Raw genomic sequence first — 8539 nt, 5'->3', positions numbered from 1 at the left:
GAGCCTGCTTCGGATTCTGTGTCTCCCTCTCTCTCTGCCCTCCCATGCTTGCACTTTGTCTCTCTCCAAAATAAATAAACATTTAAAATAAAAAAAAATTTAAAAAGCTAACACACAATAATACTTCCTATGAGCTGGCACTAAGTGCCATAGGTATCTTGACTCCTTTCATTCTTAAACCAACCATAATATATTTGCTACATGGACTGTAATTCACTTTGCCATATTAAATGTCCTTTTATACCTCTTCTTTTCTATAGCTTAATGATAAAAAGCTTTACATTAATGTTATCATTATGGGTTTCCTAATGCACTCAACCAGTTCTCCTCTGGGAAAATATCTGATGGCAGAAACTTCCTCTCCCTGACAACCAGAGAGTGGAGGCTGACACGGTTCCACTGGAGGCAGGTTGAATAAAAATTGGCCTCGGTGCCTTTAAGTCCCCCTGATTACAAACAGATGCTTTTTATCCTTTGCAGTTTGGTCTGGCTTAGTAAAGCTATTAATCATTAAAGGAAGGGTCCATGCTACTTTCACAGTAGAAGGTGCAGCTTGGGCTAAAATCTTCCTTCCATCATCTCCCTTGATGAAGTTTCCAGATTGAAGCAATGGAAATATCAGTGGTGTGGCATTCCTGGAGTTCATTCTCTTGGCTCCCCAGGGAAAGCTAGACTTGGCTTCGGGTTGTTGCAGCATAAAGTTTCTCACTCAGCAGGAAAATCCACCAGAGACTCAGGCCAGCGACTGTATTGCTGGGAATATAAAAGCACCATGCATATAACATGCATTTTGTATTATAGGAAAAGTCCTGGAGCTTGAAGAAAGAACTTCTGTTAATTTGCAGGTCAGTATGCTATTATATTAGACCTTCTCTCTCTCTCTCTCTCATTGTTTCCCACTTATTTCTAAATAGTGCTACAAATAAAGGGGGGGGGGCGGGAAGGCAACTGAGCTACCATTTCATTAAGAAAGAAAGAATTATTAACAGCAAGCCTTTGAGGTACAGATTAGGAAACTGTAAAGAGAGAAACAAAGGTTTGTTGACTATAAATCTTCCTTGGGTTTTATGGAGAACTCAGATTCTTGAATCTTGAATTCTCACCTGGATTATTGCATGGTTCTCCTACCTGTTACATCAGCTACCTTCCTTTTTCAGCTGCAAATTCCTCAGGGTAAGCCCCCAGTCTCCTTCCTTTATCTTTGATTCTCCCAGTCCCAGCTGGTTCCAAATGCATAGAAGGCATTTGCTGTTTACTGAGTGGAATGACAAGCTGACCTACTGTATATATTCATACATGAGTAAATAAAGGTCACATGTTGAATTATTCCAGGTGGTAGCTGAAAACCCAGCCCAGAGTCTGAGTGAGCTCAGGGACCACGTTGCTGTGATCCCTGAACCTTACCCACCCCTTTCTCCAGGACTCCCCAACAGCCCTACTTTGGTGACTTCATTCCCCCCATGCTTAGTCACTGCAGTGCAATTCAGTAAGTATTTTTCGTGCTCTGGTGGAGATGCTAAAGTATGGTGATAGCCACACCGTTACGCAGTTCACACACAGCCTGCACGAAAATGCTCAACTCCAACACTCAAATGACACCGCAGTTGTATACTGGTCCACTCCATGGTGTTTCTGCCTCCACAGGTAAACCACTCCCAGAACACTAGCAGGAAAGATGGGTCCGTTAAAAGGAGGAGAGCAAAACAAAGGAATGAGGACTAGTGACACAGGAAATCCTACCATGGAAAGGGATTAACCTGGAATTCAAGGGGGAAGGAAAAACGCTTTCTCCTTAAACCCAAAGCATCTTCAAGGTAAAAGCGGCTCTTTCTGTTTCCAGGGAAGGCTGAATGAAGGTCACTGAAGATGGGGGTGGGGTGTGGGGGCCTTTGTGAGGCCCAGGGGCAGTGGCACACGGTAATTGTAATGGATGCTCTGGTGTCTTGTCAAGATCCCCACTTCAGGACCAAGATATTCACCCCCTCAGTTGCCAGGAAGGTTGGGCCCTGGTGGCTGCCTTGACCAAGGCTACATGACCTTCCTGGGGGTAGTCTGAGTGCAAAGACTGGTTGTCTCAAGTCAAAACAACTCTGAAGGCCCACCCAGCTCCGGAGCTCTGAGTGGGTTTGCTCGAGGCCTGTAGAGTGACAGCATCACAGCCCAACTTCCCAAGCTGCCCGAACCTTCCTCCCTTTCTCCCTCAAAGGTCTTATGTCCCCCCAAAAGCACTCCTCACTGGACTTCCTCCATGCAGCTCTTTATCTCAGAGTCAGCTTCCCTGAAACCGGAAGGAGGCTGCCAGTGGTGCTAAGTGTGCTAGGACCCTATTCTCAGCTGTGCCAGCACCTGGGGGAGGGACAAGTTTTCATAAGAGAATGGCCGCACTCTGCATCTCAGGGGACAGGGGGTGAGATGAGAAAAGTCTTCTGAAAATCTATGTCTCCGCCTTCTACCTCACCTCCCTCTGGTACATAGGTTAAAGGATGTCTGCATTAGCCAACAAAGAATGTGTGACCCCCCCTCGAAAGTCACCAGGCATTTGTTGTGTCTAGGCCAAGGCCCTGGTGTCTTCCTCTGGGCTCACGCCTGCTATCTCATGTGTCTTGGTGCACCCTCTTTCTGGAGTCCACTGTCCTCATGTTTCCCTTGGCACCTAAGTAAATTCCCAGGGTTATTGCCAGAATTCAAATAAACAACCCTGACCTCAGCCTGAACTAAAGGGGAAAAAAAAAATCAATAACCTCAGATAACCTTTTCTCCTCATTTATGGAACACCGACCTTTCCAGCACATGGCCCAATAGGACTGTGTCGTAAGATATTTATATTCCCTACTCACAAGTCTTGAACTAGAACCTCATAACCAGCCAAGAAGGACATGTCAGGCCCGGTGATTTATGTTGTGGTGCTGACAGATCTCGTAAGTGGGAGATGGCCTGTCTGACATGGGCACCTGCCAACCAACTAGATGCCAGCCAGTCCTAACAGATGCCTGTAAACAAGCTGCACTGGATTGTACTGGCAGGGTTCTACCCTGCAGAGCCCTGCATCCCTGACTCTCCTCCGTAAAACATCAGTGGTGGGTGCTGTTTTAGCCAGGTTCCTCCAAAAAAGCGCAATCTGAGAGAAGGCTGTGCGTTCAGGTAGTCTTGTTTGGGAGATGATCCGAGGAAGCAGGAGTGAGGGGTGGGGAGAACGAGACAGGGAAGGGGGGAAAGCCAACACACAGACTGTGTTAAGGAGCTGGTTACCGCTGTGGGCAACCGAGGCTCAATACCAACTGGACTGGGATCTTCTTCTTCTCCTTTTTAAAAATGTTTATTTATTTATTTTGAGAGCGAGAGAGAGCATGAGCAGAGGAGATGGGCAGAGGGAGAGAGAGAGGAAGAGAGAGAATCTTAAGCAGGCTCCACGTTCAGCTCAGAGCCCAATGCAGGACTGGATCCCATGACCACAAGAACATGACCTGAGCCGAAATCAAGATCAAATCCGATGTTTAACCAACTGAGCTACCCAGGCACCCCCAACCACTCGAATCTTCTGAAGAACCATGAAGAAAGCACATCAGAAGTGTTCCACCAGAGGATGGAGGCTGTGGCAGTTAACCCTTGATTCCATCCCCCATTAGATGAATATTGCTCCCTCCCTGAGTGTTAACTCTCTTGCACTTTCTAGTTAGCTGAATTTGCCCAAGTGATCTTCCACTGTCTTAGAGAAAGCAGAGAGCTGTTTCTATGGAAACTTTATAAAGGATGCTGGCAAAGCATTCAAACTGACTATCAAAGGTGTGCTAAAATCAGGTGAGTTGAGAAGATGTGGCATAGGACATCACAAACATTTGCTACAAATGTTTAATAAAGGTACAAGGGGCGCCTGGGTGGCTCAGTCAGCTAAGCAACCGACTTCTGCTCAGGTCATGATCTTATGGTTCGTGTGTTCAAGCCCTGTGTTGAGCCCTGTATTGACAACTCAGAGCCTGGAGCCTGCTTCAGATTCTGTGTCTCCCTCTCTCTCTGCCCCTCCCCTACTTGCAGTCTGTCTCTCTCTCTCTCTCTCTCTCTCAAAAAAAAAAAAAAATATATATATATGTATATATATAATTTTAAAAAGGTACAAATGAAGTGCACAAAGATGGGTGGCCACACCACTTTAAATCTTAAATTATGAGAGAGAACATATGCTTCCTGTCTTCCCAGCATTCCTTCCTTTGGGGAGTCACCTTTCTTTTCATCTCATTGTGATTGTGTTCGTTCTATGTGGTATGCAGAGTAATGGACCCCAGAGATATCCATGTCATAATCCCTGGAACCCATAAATACATTAGATTATGTGGCAAAGGGGAATTAAGGTTGTAGAAAGAATTAAGATCACTTATCAACTGACTTCAACGTGGAAGATGACCCTGGATTATCCAGTGAGCCCAATGTAATAACAAGGGTCCTTTTTTTTTTTAATGTTTATTTACTTATTTTGAGAGAGAGAGAGAGAGAGAGAGAGCATGATCAGAGAAGGGGCAGAGAGAGAATAAGAGAGAGAATTCCAAGCAAGATTCATACTGTCAGCACAGAGCCCAACACAGGGATCGATCTCATGAACCATGAGATCATGAACTGAGCTGAAATCAAGTCACTGACTGAGCCACCCAGGCATCCCTCTTTTTTTTTTTTTCCTAAATCACAGGGGTCCTTATAAGTGGAAGAGGGAGATAGAACTTGAACCAGAAATATGACAGCATAACATGGATGCTATTGGCTTTGAAGGTGGAGAAATTAGGCACAAGCCATGACGTGCAAGAGGTCTCTGTAAGGTGGAAAAGGCAAGGAAATGGATTCTCCTCTAAAGCCTTAGAAAGGAAATCAGGCTGGCCAGCACCCTGATTTTAGCCCACAGATTCCCATTTTAGACATCTGACTTCCAGAACCATAAGGTAGTAAATTTATGTTATTTCAAAGCACTAGGTTTGTGATAAATTGTTATAGCAGCGATGAGAAACTAATGCACCCCATCTGCTTTGATGAGGCCTACTGGGCCAATTTCTCACCCCATGGGTGGGATCATGACCGAGTCATCCATCTGCCAGGCCACAGTGATTCATTCAAGATCAAGCCCATGATCTAGGCAAGACCAGGCCTCTCCCAGTGCTAATGGGAAAGATACATCCTTAACTGGGATATGCTATGGCCTCCATTGTCCTTCCACTTATAAAGACCCTGCGATTATACATGGACCACCAAAATTGTGGCAAAAGGGGTAAAAGCCTGGAGGATGTCTGCCTGTGGGAAGGTTTCAAGAGCCTAGCCTGGAAGCAATGCACTTCACATCCACTAACCTTCCATTAACCAGAGCACAGTCCCGTGGCTCAGCTCCACTGCAAAGGAGGCCGGGAAAAGTGGTCTGTAGGTCCAAGGAAGAAGAGGAAAAGAATTTCAAGAACAGCTAGGCATTTCTGTCTCATAAACTTGCCCTGAAATCCCTCCATTTCTAATCTAACTGCAATTTATATTCATCCCTATATTCACCATGAACATAATTACTTATTTGAATATGTGTGCTCAAATTCTACTTTTCCAGAAAGAGCCCATGGTGACCACCTTCTCTTCAGCTCCTAGATCTAGAGTATTGGGTGTCAATTTTTTTGTTTTTACAGTGTTTATCAAGGAGGAGAGAGGGGCAACTGTTGAGGGTAAGAGAGTGCTATCAGAAAACCCGAGGCATTTTTTCCACCCACACATGCATTCCCCCACAGATAGCGTATCTGTTCCCAAGGAAACCTGGCTCTGATTCAATGAGGCTCAGTGCCAGGGTTAGCCACAGCTGTTGATGGGGAAGAAGGACCAAGAACTATTGATGTGCATTTATCACTCGGGCATGCAAATCTGGTCGGAACTTTTACTTGTACGAATTTATTATCAGATAACTTTGTATAATGCCACAAGTCAGATCATGACCCTTTGAACACAGCCATGTTCAATAAAGCCAGCTATAACTGCAACTAAATACATGTCAGATTATACTTTTTACCCTTCCTTTTTTATTTTTTCATGGACTCACGGCAGGCCTGGTGAAGCGTGGGGAACTCCTTCTTAGAATAATGTTCTGAGGGGCACCTGGGTGGCTTGTCGGTTAAGCATCCAACTCTTGATTTCCACTTGGGTCATGATCTCACAGTTTGTAAGATTAAGCCTCACATTGGGCACCACTCTGACAGCCTGGACGCTGCTTAGGATTCTTTCTCTTCTTTCTCCCTCCTCTCTCTTTGCCCCTCCCTGCTCGCTCACTCTCTCAAAATAAATAAACTTAAAAGAAGAAGAAGAAGAAGAAGAAGAAGAAGAATGTTTTGAAATTCATAAAACAGAATACATAAGGTTGCAAAGGAAACCAATTATACTGAAATGCACTTACCAAAATATTTAAAAATAAATATGTTTGTTATATATGCTTCTTTATTAATGCATGAAATATCACAATCTAATTGCAGATCTGGAAACCAACGTTTTGGAGTAGTGATGAGTTTGCAATCTGGAAATCTCTGTGTATTTTACTAGGGATAAAGTCATAATTCCTGCCAATGGCACTGTGATTTGTTTCCCATATTCATCATTAAAAGAAAAGGACAATTTTAGTTCAAAGTGTGTGAAAATAGAAGTAACTTTTCTTTGTATCCAAGTTTATGGACCTTCTGAATCTTACCCGTAGACTCCTTAGGAACCATGGACCCCTAGATTCAAAAGTCCCTATTGAAAAGCAAGGCCACATTTTTAAACACAGACTACAGAGGTAACTCATACCTGCAACCCACATTTTGGCCTCATGCCCACACTGGACCCATTTTCCCCAGGTACTCTACCCTTGAGCACAGCCAGCTAATCAACATTCACCCTCACTCAGCACAACAAATCTAGCGTTTATCATTATTAAGGGCTGACCAGGCAACAAACCCCCTTTTTTAAAAATTATTTTTTCTTTCCATTTAAGTTGCAGCAAAATATACATAACATAAAAGGTACCATCTTAAGAATTTTTAAATGTACAGCTCAATGCTATCAAGTATATTCATGTCATTGTGCAGCCATCACCGCCATGAATCTCCACAGCTTTTTTCATTTTGCAAAACTGAAACTATGTGCTATTATATAATAAGTCTCCATTACCCTTTCCCTCATCTCCTGGCAACCACCATTCTACTTTCTTTCTCTATGATTTTGACTGCTCTAGATAACTCATATTAAGTGGAATCATACAGTGTTTGTCTTTTTTTTTTAATGCTTATTTATTTTGAGAGTGGGCATGCATGCACAATTGGGGCAAGAGCAGAGAGAGAGAAGAGGGAGAATCCCAAGCAGTCTCCATGATCAGCATGGAGCCGGACATGGGGCTCAGTCTCACGACCATGAGATCATGACCTAATCCAAAATCAAGAGTCAGACACTTAACCAACTGAGCCACCCAGGACCCCAGTATTTGTCTTTCTTGACTAGCTTATTTCATTTTGCATGATGTCCTCAAGACACATTCATATTGTAGAAGGTGTCAGAATTTCCTTCCTTTTTAAGGCTGAATAATATTCATTTGTATGTATATATCACAATTTATTTATCCATTCATCTGTCAATGGACATTTGAGTTGCTTCTACCTTTTGGCTATTGTGAATAATACTGTTATGAATATAGGTATACAAATATCTCTTTCAGATCCTGCTTTCAAGTCTTTGGGGTATATACCAGAAGTGGAATTGCTGGATAATATGGTAAGTCTATGTCTAATTTTTTCAGGAACTGCTATACTATTTTCCACAGTGGCTGTACCATTTTACATTCCCATCAACAGCGTATAAGGCTTCCAATTCCATCATGCCCTTTCCATACCTTGCTATTTTCTGGGGTGTTTTGTTGTTTTTGGTGGTGATGGTGGTTTTTGTTTTTTATAGTAGCCACAAAAAATGAGTATGAGGTGGTTTTGATACACATTTCACTAATGATTAGATGAAGAGCAGTTGTTTTTCTTTTTTTTAAAGTTTATTTATTTGTTTTGGGAGAGAGAAAGAGCAAGTGAGGGAGGGGCAGAGAGAGAGGGAGAGACAGAATCCCAAGCAGGCCCTGCACTGTCAGAGGAGAGCCCAACGCAGGGCTCGAACCCACAAACTGTGAAATGATGACCTGAGCCAAAATCAAGAGTTGGATGCTTAACCGACTGACCCAACCAGGGGACCCAATGAGCATCTTTTTAAGTGCTTATTGGCCATTCACGTTTCTTCAAGAAATGTCTACTCAAGCCCTTTGCTCATTTTTATTTAGGCTGTTTGTTTTTTTGTTGTTGAATTATAGGAGCTCTTTATATATTCTAGATATTAATCTATCAGATGATTTGCAAACATTTTCTCCTTTTCTATAGGTTGTCTTTTCATTTTGCTGATACATTCTTTGATGCACAAAAGCTTTTAATTTTTATGGAGTCAAATTTGTCATTTTTTTTTTTTTGCTGCCTGTGTCTTTGGTGTCCTATCCAAAAAATCATTGCCAAATCCAATATCATGAAGTTTT

The 8539-nt window shown here is 43.0% G+C and overlaps 1 long non-coding RNA gene across 1 annotated transcript; it reads left to right on the top strand.

Moving 5' to 3' along the window:
* Positions 1-687: 687 nt before the first annotated feature.
* On the top strand, positions 688-8048 carry LOC125936794 (uncharacterized). The gene is made up of 3 exons (XR_007462125.1): positions 688-845; positions 1645-1814; positions 7691-8048. It is a non-coding gene; the product is annotated as an uncharacterized LOC125936794 (long non-coding RNA).
* Positions 8049-8539: the final 491 nt, after the last annotated feature.

This window comes from Panthera uncia (assembly GCF_023721935.1).
Source record: "Panthera uncia isolate 11264 chromosome A3 unlocalized genomic scaffold, Puncia_PCG_1.0 HiC_scaffold_11, whole genome shotgun sequence".
Lineage (NCBI taxonomy): Eukaryota > Metazoa > Chordata > Mammalia > Carnivora > Felidae > Panthera > Panthera uncia.
Note: the sequence above shows the minus strand (reverse complement) of the source record. Positions and strands in the feature narration are given on the sequence as shown.